The sequence below is a fragment of the Puma concolor genome, chromosome C1 (genome assembly GCF_028749965.1).
Source record: "Puma concolor isolate L17-30 chromosome C1, mPumCon1.1.hap2, whole genome shotgun sequence".
NCBI classification, from domain to species: Eukaryota; Metazoa; Chordata; class Mammalia; order Carnivora; family Felidae; genus Puma; species Puma concolor.
In genome coordinates, this window is record NC_141674.1 from 108,882,848 (window position 1) to 108,896,632 (window position 13,785).

General features: G+C 38.8%; 1 protein-coding gene and 1 pseudogene across 5 annotated transcripts in view; both read left to right on the forward strand.

The window, feature by feature from the left end:
* The window catches only part of ARHGEF4 (Rho guanine nucleotide exchange factor 4), a 285,073-nt gene that overhangs the window by 25,565 nt on the left and 245,723 nt on the right, over window positions 1–13,785 (forward strand). The gene's annotated exons all lie outside the window — the stretch shown is intronic.
* LOC112849109 (U6 spliceosomal RNA) lies at window positions 2,697–2,792 on the forward strand (annotated as a pseudogene).

Here is a 13,785-nt window from a genome sequence, read left to right on the forward strand (position 1 = left end):
TGAAATGTGGTTTCAGATCTTGGTGCATCACCTGTCAGCTGTTCACCTTAGGTGAGTACTTAACCTGGCAGAGCACAAACTGCATATCTGTAAAATTGAGCGATGGTGTCTTGCAAGGCTGCTCTGCTCTGCTCTGCTAGGCAGTGCACCTAGCGGGAAGGGAACTGCTATTCTTTTCTCCGGAGGGAATAGGCTTAGCTTTCTAAAAATGACTTCAAGCTTATTTCAAGTTGTTTACCTTGTTGGTAACGGTTAATGGGTCTTTCTTTGCTGATTATCAAAATGCAGAGCCTAGGCTTCAGGGAGAAACTGGGGCGGGTATGTGGAGAAATGCCAGCCTTGTACCAGGCACACCCGTTTGTAAGCCTTGCTTTCAAAGACTTCTGCAGTCTAGAACTTGCCCTAGAAGCTAAAAATGGTTTTGTACTAAAACTAGGAGTGTGTGATTGACAGCAGATGAAATTTTGAAATTGAGATTGTCTTAGGAAACCTGGCACTATTGACCTCTGTACCCACAAGCTCCTCTGTCCTAAAGCAAAACCCCTCTTGTTCCCCCACCCAAGCCTCTTGTCAGCAGAAATTACTCCAGAGTTTGGCTCCTCCTATTTCCCAGCTTTCCTCTTTGAGCTACTTTGAGCTGAATTATACCAATTGTGTGTCCCTTCCCCATGACCACTGGGTACAGTTGCAGTCTTACTGCTGGAAAACTCTTTTGTCTAATGTTTGCAATGTTCTTAAAGGGGTTTCTAAAGGAGTCACTGAGAAAGGAGACTGTCTTTCTGCCAGTTCCTTACAAGAGGGAAGAATTTCCCTGTTGTTTTGGGATTATGGATTACAAGAAGATACAAAGGAGTAGAGGAGGAAGAATGGGCTGGGATATCAGTGCCATATGTGTAAAATGGGAGCACCAGTACCTCACAGGGCCATGGTGCAATTTGATGGGATGGGGTCAGGCCTTCATGGTAGCCCACCTTCAAAGAGCAGGGGCCACCTCTGTTAGGCTGCCCAGGAGCACCTCCTGGCCTGCAGCTGTGCAACAAATGTTGCTGGTACCATGTCCATATACTCACCCATTGCCACTCATCCACACACTCAGTGTTAGCTTGTAGAACATGCTTTTAAAGGCTCCAAAGACTGCAAAGCTCCAAGTCTGACAACTAATACAGGGCTAACTGTGGACACTAATTTTCTTTTATTGCCTTTCTTAATCTTCAGAGGGATGGGCACACACAGGCTTGGAGCCAAACTGCCTGGGTTTAAATCCTGACTCACCACTTCCTAGCTTATGTGACCACGACCTAGTTACTTGATTTCTCTCTCTCTGCCCCATTTTCATCTTCTGTAAAATGAGGATATAGTACCTACCTCATATGGCCGTCATGAGACTCGTGTAAGGTATAGGTTCAATAAATATTATTGTCATTTCTCTAATTTTATGAAAGAAGAAAAGAAGACTCAGAGATTGACACTATTACCATAGCTACTCGTGGCAGAACTAACTAGGACATGTGTCTGATTCAGTTACAGTCCTCCCTAGTATGCCAGCTCTTTCATGGTCAGAGAAATGAATCCCAACTGGTAGGAGATCAAAAACCATATAGAGTAACACTGGGAAGTGTGTGTGTGACAGCAGGTGGGTAAGAGTGCTCCGGGGGTGCAATTTGGTTCAGCGGTACACAGCCTTGGATTTCCAGGAAATAACTCCCAGGTTCCCTGGATAACCTGCATTGATCAAGGCCCTTTGCAATGAAATGACAACTATTTTGGGTTCCTTACTGCCCCCTGGTGGTAACAGATCACATGGGGCTCTTTCCCTAACAGATGAAAGCAGGAGGCTATTTTGAAATTGGCTTTCCAGATTAATGAAGAATTTTGAACTTTTTGTTTCTCTGTTTTAGCCTTCCTGGCACCTTTGGCCCAACAGCATAAATTAGTTCCTGTTTTTTTCCCTTTATGAATTAATGAATAGCTTACTAACTGTTTGACCCCAGCAAGCTACCAGCCTTTTAGGGATCTCCCCATCTGTAAAACCAGCATCTCAGTCTCACTCAGACTCCCCATGATCAATTCCATTCTGTTCGTTTTTATTTTCAGCAAACCACAAGGTGGCAGTACAAGAGTGGGTTCCCCTGTTTTCTCCCCAAGTGGTGGGAGAAAGAGGAATTGTTGTGCATGCAGCATAGAGCTAAAAGTTAGTCTTCTACCCCAGGTCATGGCTACCCAGGACATGGTTAGGCTCAACACTCAGGCATGAGTCCTCAGTGTGATTTGCCTCTGTGTGTGCCTTCTCTTTCTTTTATGGCAAATAGAGACAAAATTTGCTCAAACTTCCTTAAAGGGCACCCTGAGGATTCACAGTAGCTAGTGAGTAGGGATAAGATTTTTTAAATAATTAAGTTAAATTTGGGGAGGAGGAAAGTTATTATGGATTCACATACAAGTTATAAGAAATAATACAGAGGGCTTCCATGTACTTCTCACCCAATTTTCTCCCAATGACAGCATCTTGTAAAACTAAAGCACAATATCACAACCAGGGTGTTGACCTTGATACCATCAAGACATGTAGTACTTCCATTACTACAGGGATCTCTCCTGTTGCTTTTTTTATAGCCACACCATGCCCCCTCTTTAACCAATGACAGCTACTAATCTGTTCTCCATCTCTATAATTTTGTCATTTCAAGAATATTATAGTGCTCACTTCGGCAGCACATATACTAAAATTGGAATGATCAGAGATTAGCATGTGCAAAAATGATACATAAATTCCTGAAGTGCTCCATATTTTTTAAAAAAGAATATTATATATGTTGCCATTTGGAACAACATGGATGGAGCTAGAGAGTATTATGCCAAGTGAAATAAGTCAGTAAAAGAAAGGCAAATATCATATGATTTCATTCATATGTGGAATTTAAGAAACAAAAGCAAAGAGAAGGGGGGGGCAAACCAAGAAACAGACTGTTAACTATAGAGGACAAACTGATGGTTACCAGAGGGGAGTTGGGGGGGGGGATGTGTTAAATAGGAGATGGGGATTAAGGAGTGCACTCATGATAAGCACTAGGGGTTGTAAGGAAGTGTTGAATCACTCACTATATTGTATACCTGAAACTAATATTACACTGTATGTTAATTAACTGGAATTTAAATAAAAACTTAAAAAATTAAAGAATATTATATAAATAGATTCATACAGTATGTAACACTTAGGTTTGGATTTTTTTCTCTTAGCATAATTCTCTGCAGATTCATCCAAGCTGTGTATATACCAATGGCTGTTGTTCCATTGGATGGATGTACCAGTTTGTGTAACTATTTACTTGTTGAAGGACATCTGGGCCATTTCTAGTTTTGATCTATTATGAATATTAAGCTATTTTGAATTTGAGCTATTATGAATAAAGTTGCTATGGGCATGCATTACAGGTTTTTGTATAAAGGTAAGTTTTACTTTCTCTGGGATAAAGGCCCAGAAGTGCAATTGCTGGATTGTATGGTAGTTTGTGTTTTTTGATGAATGGTTCCATTTCCTCTAAGTTGTCAAATTTATATATATAGAATTATTTGTAGTATTCTTATCCTTTTGATACTGGCAGGGTCTCCTGTTTCATTTCTGATATCAATAATTTGTACCTTCTTTTTTCTTTGTCAGTCTGGCTAGAGCTTGGTCAATTTTACTGACTTTTTAAAGGACTAGCTCTTTCACTTTATTGATTTTTCTCTATTTTTGTTTTCCACTTCATTGATTTCTGCTGTTTATTATTTATTTCCTTCTATCTTAGACTTATTATTATTATATTTATTATATTTATACATATTATTTATATTTATATTATTATTATTATTATTTATTTCCTTCTGTTTTACACTTATTTTGCTCTTCTTGAACTAAGTTCTTGAGATGGAATTTAGGTTATAGATTGAGACTTATTTTTTCCCTAATGTGTGCATTTAGTGCTATAAATTTCCCTCTGAGCATGGCTTTAGCTGTGTCCCACCATTTTCTATATGTTGCATTTTCATTTTCATTTAGTTATTTTTTTTACATCTTCCTTGAAACTTATTCTTTGACCATGGATTATTTAGACATGTGTTCATTTGTTTCTAAGTCTTTGGATTGTTGTGTTCTTTCTATTACTGATGTCTGGTTTGATTTTGTTATGGTCAGACAACATATTCTATATGATTTCAGTTTCTTTTTAATGTACTGAGGTTTGTTCTATAGCCAGAATGTGATCTAACTTGATGTATGTTTTGTACACTCTAGAAAAGAACTGCTGTTGTTGGGAAAAGTATTCTGTAAATTTTTATCAGATTCTACTGGTTGATGGCATTGTAGAGCTTTTTGCGATCCTTGCTGATTTTCCATCTAGTTGTTCTATCAGTTGTTGACAGAGGGTTGAACTTTTCTACTATATTGCATATCTGTATATTTCTTCCTTCAGTTGTGTCAGTATTTGCTTCACATATTGTTCATTTGTGCATATACATTTAGAACTGCTATGTCTTCTTTTGGGATTGGCTCTTTAATCATTATGTAATGTCTCTTTCTGTCTCTGGTCATTTTCTTTCTTCTGAAGTCTAGTTTTTTTTGTTATAAAATAGTCTTTCTTGCTTTCTTCTTACCAGTGTTTGCATGATGTATCTTTTTCCATTTGTCTGTTTTCAACCTATCTTACAGGTGTATTTGGAGAAAATTTCTTGCAGACAGGAGGCATATGTATCATGCTTTTTAATCCACTCTGTCAATCTCTGTCTTTTTATTTCTATAATTAGATGATTTACATTTAATGTAAATATTGATATAGTAGGGGTAAGTCTTCCATCATTAAATTTTTTTCTGTTTGTCCTCCCCCTTTTCTCTATTTTCTTTTTCCACTCTTTCTATGAGTTACTTGGGCATTTGGGGGTTTAATTTTTTATATACTTAATCTTTTTTAGCAATTTTAGGTTTATATAAAAACTGAACAGAAAGTACAGAGAGCTCACATATTTTTTCTTACCATCACTCACTGATTGTTTCTCTAGTTATTAACATCTTGAATTGATGTGGTACATTTGTTACATTGATGCACCGATAGTAACACATTATTATTAACTAAATTCTATATGTAATTAGGCTTCACTCCATGTGTTGTACAGTTTTGGGGCATTTTGAAACTTGCATAATATCATCTACTCACTATTATAATATTATACAACATAGTTTCACTGCCTGAAAAATCCCCTGTGCTCCACTTCTCTCCAACTGCTAACAACTACTGATCTTTTCATGTCTCTATAGCTTTGCTTTTTCCCGAATATCCCATAGTTGGAATCCTTTTATAACTGGCTTCTTTCACTTAGCAATATACATTTTTGTTTCCTCCATATCTTTTGTGACTTGATAGCTCATATCTTTTTATCACTGAGTAATATTCCTTTATCTTGATAAACTACATATGGTTTATCCATCTACCAGTTGTATAACATCTTGGCTTTCGGGTTTGGGAAATTTTGAATAAAGCCCCTTATAAACATTCATCTGCAGCTTTTTTTGGATATAACTTTTCAGATCGTTTGGATAAATACCACTGAGTGTAATTACCAGATTGTAAGATAAGAGTCTGTTTAGTTTTGCAGGAAACTACCAAACTGCCTTCCAAAAGTAGCTGTACTATTTTGCGTCCCATTCAGGAATGAATGAGAGTTCCTGTTTTTCCACATCCTTGTCAACATTGGTGTTGTCAGTGTTTTGGATTTTAGCCATTCTGATAGATGTGTAGTGATATCTCATAGTTGTCATAAGTTGCAACTCTCTAATGACATATGTTGAGCATCTTTTCATCACATATCATCTGTATATCTTCTTGGTGAGGTATCCTTCAGATCTTTGTTCTACTTTTTAATCAGATTATTTGTTTTCTTATTGTTGATATCTCAGTGCTTTTCGTATATTTTGAATTTTAAGTCCTTTACCAAGTATGTGTTTTGCAAATATTTTCTACCAGTCTATAGCTTGCTGTCTTATTCTCTTAATAGTGTTTTTTACAGAGCAGAAGTTTTTCAATTTAATGAAATCCAGCTCATCAGTTTCTTCTTTCCTTGATTGTGCTTTAAGTGTCATACCTAAAAACTCATTGCCAAACCCAGGGTGACCTAGATTTTGTCCTATGTTATCTTGTAGAAGTTTTATAATTTTGTATTTTACACGTGAGTCTATGACCCATTTTTAGTTTTTTTTTTTTTTTGTCAAAGATGGGAGGCCAATGTCTAGATTAATTTTTTGTGTGTATGAATGTCCAGTTATTCTAGAACTATTTCTACAACTATAGTCTATGGTGTTGACTTTTGCTCCTTTGTCAAAGATCAGGTGACTATATTTATGTGCGTTTATTTCTAAGCTGTCTATTCTGTTCCATTGACTGATCTATTTCTTTCCTTTTTTTTTTTAACAAATACCACACTGTTTTAATTATTGTAGCTTTGAAGTAAATTAATACCGTAGATAAATACCTTAACTATATGGTCTTGAAAAGTAGCTATAATTTGAATAATAGCTATATGGTCTTAAAGTCGGGTAGTTTTGGGTCTCTGAATTTATTCCTCTTTAATATTGTGCTGGCTAATCCAGGTCTTTTGTCTTTCCATATGAACTTTAGACCCAGTTTATATACCTTTCCACATAAACTTTAGAATCAGAAACAATTTAGAATCAGAACACAAAGTAGCCTACTGGGATTTTTATTGGAATGGCATAGCATATATATATCAAGTTGGGAAGAACTTAATCTTAACAATACTGAGTTTTCTTTTTTTTTTTTTTAATTTTTTAACGTTTATTTATTTTTGAGACAGAGAGAGACAGAGCATGAACGGGGGAGGGTCAGAGAGAGGGAGACACAGAATCTGAAACAAGCTCCAGGCTCTGAGCTGTCAGCACAGAGCCTGATGCGGGGCTCAAACTCACTGACCGCGAGATCATGACCTGAGCTGAAGTCAGCTGCTCAACCGACTGAGCCACCCAGGTGCCCCAACAATACTGAGTTTTCATATTCATGAATATGGACTATCTTTTCATTTATTTAGCTTTCTTTGATTTCTTTTATCAGAGCATTGTAGTTTTCCTCATTTAGATCTTGTACCTATTTTGTTAGATTTATACCTAAATTACATATAAATTTAGATAATTAATTAGGTACTAATGTAAGTGGTGTTCCTATTTTTTTTTAATTTTAGAGAGTAAGAGTGTGTGTGTGAGTGGGGGAGAGGGGCAGAAGGAGATAGAGAATCTCAAGCAGGCTCCATGTTCAGCAGGGAACCTGATGCAGGGCCCCATCCCCTGACCAAAATCAAGAATCAGATGCTCAACCGACTGAGCCACCCAGGAGCCCCTGGTGGTTGTATTTTTAATAAAAATGCCAATTGCTTATTTCTGGTATATAGGAAAGCAATTGATGTTTACATATTACTTTGTATCCTGAAACTTGATATAATCGTTTATTAGGTCTAGGAGATGATGATGATGATGATGATGATGATGATGATGATGATGCTATTGATTACTGATTCTTTGGGATTTTTCTGTATACACAATTACATCATCTGTTGGCAAAGACAGTTTTATTTCTCCCTTCCCAGTGTGCATACATTTATTTCCTTTTCTCGTCTTATTGCATTAACTAGGACCTCTAGTACAATGTTGAATAGAAATGGTGAGAAGGAACATCCATGGCATTCCAATTCCTTAGCAGGGAAGCATTGTCTCTATGATGTTAGCTGTAGGTTTTTACATGTTCTTTATCAAGTTGAGGAAGATCTCCTATAATCCCATTTTTGAGAGTTATTTTTTTACCACGAATTGTATTAGATTTTATCAAATGCTTTTTCTTAATAATTAATATGGTATAATTATCTTTTTTCTTTAGTCTTTTTATATAATGGATTGCATTTAGGATATTGAACCAGCCATGCATAACTAGATCTCACTTGGTGTGTCAGTTACTAATAGAGGGGTGTTGAAATCTCCAACTATATAATAATGGATTTTTCTCTTTCTCCTTGTCCTTCTATCAGTTTTTGCCTCAGACATTTTTATTCTGCTTTTAGATGCATTTAATTCTTTTAGTACATTGTTGGATTTAAGTTAATATTTTGTTGAAGATTTTTGTATCCATGTTCATGAAATATATTGGTCTATGATTTTCTTTTCTTATAATATTATTTTGTCTGGTTTTAGTATTAGGTTAAGGCTGGTATAATCTGGTCAGAACAGAAATAAACAATATAGAATCTAAAAAACCTATAGAGCAGATCAATGAAACCAAGAGTTGGTTTTTTGAAAAAATAAACAAAATTGATAAACCTCTAGCCAGGCTTCTCAAAAAGAAAAGGAAGATGACCCAAATAGATAAAATCATGAATGAAAATGGAACTATTACAACCAACCCATCAGAAATACAAGCAATTATCAGGGAATACTATGAAAAATTATATGCCAACAAACTGGACAACCTGGAAGAAATAGACAAATTCCTAAGCACCCACACACTTCCAAAACTCAAACAGGAAGAAATAGAAAACTTGAACAGACCCATAACCAGGGGAGAAATTGAATCAGTTATCAAAAATTGCCCAACAGGGGCGCCTGGGTGGCGCAGTCGGTTAAGCGTCAGACTTCACCCAGGTCACGATCTCGCGGTCCGTGAGTTCGAGCCCCGCGTCGGGCTCTGGGCTGATGGCTCAGAGCCTGGAGCCTGTTTCTGATTCTGTGTCTCCCTCTCTCTCTGCCCCTCCCCCGTTCATGCTGTCTCTCTCTGTCCCAAAAAAATAAATAAACGTTAAAAAAAAAAATTGCCCAACAAATAAGAGTCCAGGACCAGATGGCTTCCCTGGGGAATTCTATCAGCCATTTAAAGCAGAGATAATACCTGTCCTTCTCAAGCTGTTCCAAAAAATAGAAAGGGAAGGAAAACTTCTAGGCTCATTCTACGAAGCCAGCATTACTTTGATTCCCAAACCAGACAGAGACCCAGCAAAAAAAGAGAAGTACAGGCCAATATCCCTGATGAATATGGATGCAAAAATTCTCAACAAGATACTAGCAAATCGAATTCAACGGCATATAAAAAGCATTATTCACCATGATCAAATGGGATTCATTCCTGGGCTGCAGGGCTGGTTCAACATTCGCAAATCAATCAATGTGATACATCACATTAATAAAAGAAAAGATAAGAACCATATGATCCTGTCAATCGAGGCAGAAAAAGCATTTGACAAAATTCAGCATCCTTTCTTAATAAAAACCCCCGAGAAAGTCGGGATAGAAGGAACATACTAAAACATCATAAAAGCCATTTATGAAAAGCCCACAGCTAATATCATCCTCAATGGGGAAAAACTGAGAGGTTTCCCCCTGAGATCAGGAACACGACAGGGATGTCCTCTCTCACCGCTGTTGTTTCACATAGTGTTGGAAGTGCTAGCATCAACAATCAGGCAACAAAAGGAAATCAAAGGCATCAAAATTGGCAAAGATGAAGTCAAGCTTTCACTTTTTGCAGATGACATGATATTATACATGGAAAACCCGATAGACTCTACCAAAAGTCTGCTAGAACTGATACATGAATTCAGCAGTTGCAGGATACAAAATTAATGTACAGAAATCAGTTGCATTCTTATACACTAATAACGAAGCAACAGAAAGACAATAAAGAAACTGATCCCATTCACAATTGCACCAAGAATCATAAAATACCTAGGAATAAACCTAACCAAAGATGTAAAAGCATACAGATGTATGCTGAAAACTATAGAAAGCTTATGAAGGAAATTGAAGAAGATACAAGAAATGGAACAACATTCTGTGCTCATGGATTGGAAGAATAAATATTGTTAAAATGTCAATATTACCCAAAGCAATCTACACATTCAATGCAATCCCAATCAAAATTGCATCAGCAGGGGCGGAAGATGGCGGCGTAGGAGGACGCTGGGCTCACCGCGCGTCCTGCTGATCACTTAGATTCCACCTACACCTGCCTAAATAACCCAGAAAACCACCAGAGGATTAGCAGAACGGAGTCGCCGGAGCCAAGCGCAGATGAGAGGCCCACGGAAGAGGGTAGGAAGGGCGGCGAGGCGGTGCGCGCTCCACGGACTGGCGGGAGGGAGCCGGGGCGGAGGGGCGGCTTGCCGGCCAAGCAGAGCCCCCGAGTCTGGCTCGCAAAAAGCGGAGGGGCCTGACGGACTGTGTTCCGACAGCAAGCGCGACTTAGCGTCTGGGAAGTCATAAGTTAACAGCTCTGCTCAGAAAGCGGGAAGGCTGGAGGACAAAGGGAAGGAGAGCTGCTGAGCCCCCGGACGACAGAGCTCAGTTTGGTGGGGAACAAAGGCGCTCGCCAGCGCCATCTTCCCCGCCCATCCCCCAGCCAAAATCCCAAAGAGAACCAGTTCCTGCCAGGGAACTTGCTGGCTCCGCGCGCAAACACCCAACTCTGTGCTTCTGCGGAGCCAAACCTCCGGCAGTGGATCTGACTCCCTCCTGCTGCCACAGGGCCCCTCCTGAAGTGGATCACCTAAGGAGAAGCAAGCTAAGCCTGCCCCTCCTGCCCCTGTGCACCTTGCCTACCCACCCCAGCTAAGACGCCAGATCCTCAGCATCACAAGCCTGGCAGTGTGCAAGTAGCCCAGACAGACCACCCCACCCCACAGTGAATCCCGCCCCTAGGAGAGGGGAAGAGAAGGCACGCACCAGTCTGACTGTGGCCCCAGCGGTGGGCTGGGGGCAGACATCAGGTCTGACTGCGGCTCCGCCCACCAACTCCAGTTATACACCACAGCACAGGGGAAGTGCCCTGCAGGTCCTCACCACGCCAGGGACCATCCAAAATGACCAAGCGGAAGAATTCCCCTCAGAAGACTCTCCAGGAAATAACAACAGCTAATGAGCTGATCAAAAAGGATTTAAATAATATAACAGAAAGTGAATTTAGAATAATAGTCATAAAATTAATCGCTGGGCTTGAAAACAGTATAGCTGACAGCAGAGAATCTCTTGCTACAGAGATCAAGGGACTAAGGAACAGTCACGAGGAGCTGAAAAACGCTTTAAACGAAATGCATAACAAAATGGAAACCACCACGGCTCGGATTGAAGAGGCAGAGGAGAGAATAGGTGACCTAGAAGATAAAGTTATGGAAAAAGAGGAAGCTGAGAAAAAGAGGGATAAAAAAATCCAGGAATATGAGGGGAAAATTAGAGAACTAAGTGATACACTAAAAAGAAATAATATACGCATCATTGGTATCCCAGAGGAGGAAGAGAGAGGGAAAGGTGCTGAAGGGGTACTTGAAGAAATAATAGCTGAGAACTTCCCTGAAGTGGGGAAGGAAAAAGGCATTGAAATCCAAGAAGCACAGAGAACTCCCTTCAGACGTAACTTGAATCGATCTTCTGCACGACATATCATAGTGAAACTGGCAAAATACAAGGATAAAGAGAAAATTCTGAAAGCAGCAAGGGGTAAACGTGCCCTCACATATAAAGGGAGACCTATAAGACTCGTGACTGATCTCTCTTTTGAAACTTGGCAGGCCAGAAAGAATTGGCACGAGATTTTCAGTGTGCTAGACAGAAAAAATATGCAGCCGAGAATCCTTTATCCAGCAAGTCTGTCATTTAGAATAGAAGGAGAGATAAAGGTCTTCCCAAACAAACAAAAACTGAAGGAATTTGTCACCACTAAACCAGCCCTACAAGACATCCTAAGGGGGACCCTGTGAGACAAAGTACCAGAGACATCACTACAAGCATAAAACATACAGACATCACAATGACTCTAAACCCATATCTTTCTATAATAACACTGAATGTAAATGGATTAAATGCGTCAACCAAAAGACATAGGGTATCAGAATGGATAAAAAAACAAGACCCATCTATTTGCTGTCTACAAGAGACTCATTTTAGACCTGAGGACACCTTTAGATTGAGAGTGAGGGGATGGAGAACTATTTATCATGCTACTGGAAGTCAAAAGAAAGCTGGAGTAGCCATCCTTATATCAGACAAACTAGACTTTAAATTAAAGGCTGTAACAAGAGATGAAGAAGGACATTATATAATAGTGACAGGGTCTATCCATCAGGAAGAGCTAACAATTATAAATGTCTATGCGCCAAATACCGGAGCGCCCAAATATATAAAACAATTACTCATAAACACAAGCAACCTTATTGATAAGAATGTGGTAATTGCAGGGGACTTTAACACCCCACTTACAGAAATGGATAGATCATCTAGACACACGATCAAGAAAGAAACAAGGGCCCTGAATGAGACATTGGATCAGATGGACTTGACAGATATATTTAGAACTCTGCATCCCAAAGCAACAGAATATACTTTCTTCTCGAGTGCACATGGAACATTCTCCAAGATAGATCATATACTGGGTCACAAAACAGCCCTTCATAAGTTTACAAGAATTGAAATCATACCATGCATACTTTCAGACCACAATGCTATGAAGCTTGAAATCAACCACAGAAAAACGTCTGGAAAACCTCCAAAAGCATGGAGGTTAAAGAACACCCTACTAACGAATGAGTGGGTCAACCAGGCAATTAGAGAAGAAATTAAAAAATATATGGAAACAAACGAAAATGAAAATACAACAATCCAAACGCTTTGGGACGCAGCGAAGGCAGTCCTGAGAGGAAAATACATTGCAATCCAGGCCTATCTCAAGAAACAAGAAAAATCCCAAATACAAAATCTAACAGCACACCTAAAGGAAATAGAAGCAGAACAGCAAAGGCAGCCTAAACCCAGCAGAAGAAGAGAAATAATAAAGATCAGAGCAGAAATAAACAATATAGAATCTAAAAAAACTGTAGAGCAGATCAATGAAACCAAGAGTTGGTTTTTTGAAAAAATAAACAAAATTGACAAACCTAGCCAGGCTTCTCAAAAAGAAAAGGGAGATGACCCAAATAGATAAAATCATGAATGAAAATGGAATTATTACAACCAATCCCTCAGAGATACAAACAATTATCAGGGAATACTATGAAAAATTATATGCCAACAAATTGGACAACCTGGAAGAAATGGACAAATTCCTGAACACCCACACTCTTCCAAAACTCAATCAGGAGGAAATAGAAAGCTTGAACAGACCCATAACCAGCGAAGAAATTGAATCGGTTATCAAAAATCTCCCAACAAATAAGAGTCCAGGACCAGATGGCTTCCCAGGAGAGTTCTACCAGACGTTTAAAGCAGAGATAATACCTATCCTTCTCAAGCTATTCCAAGAAATAGAAAGGGAAGGAAAACTTCCAGACTCATTCTATGAAGCCAGTATTACTTTGATTCCTAAACCAGACAGAGACCCAGTAAAAAAAGAGAACTACAGGCCAATATCCCTGATGAATATGGATGCAAAAATTCTCAATAAGATACTAGCAAATCGAATTCAACGGCATATAAAAAGAATTATTCACCATGATCAAGTGGGATTCATTCCTGGGAGGCAGGGCTGGTTCAACATTCGCAAATCAATCAACGTGATACATCACATTAACAAAAAAAAAGAGAAAAACCATATGATCCTGTCAATCGATGCAGAAAAGGCCTTTGACAAAATCCAGCACCCTTTCTTAATAAAAACTCTTGAGAAAGTCGGGATAGAAGGAACATACTTAAAGATCATAAAAGCCATTTATGAAAAGCCCACAGCTAACATCATCCTCAACGGGGAAAAACTGAGAGCTTTTTCCCTGAGATCA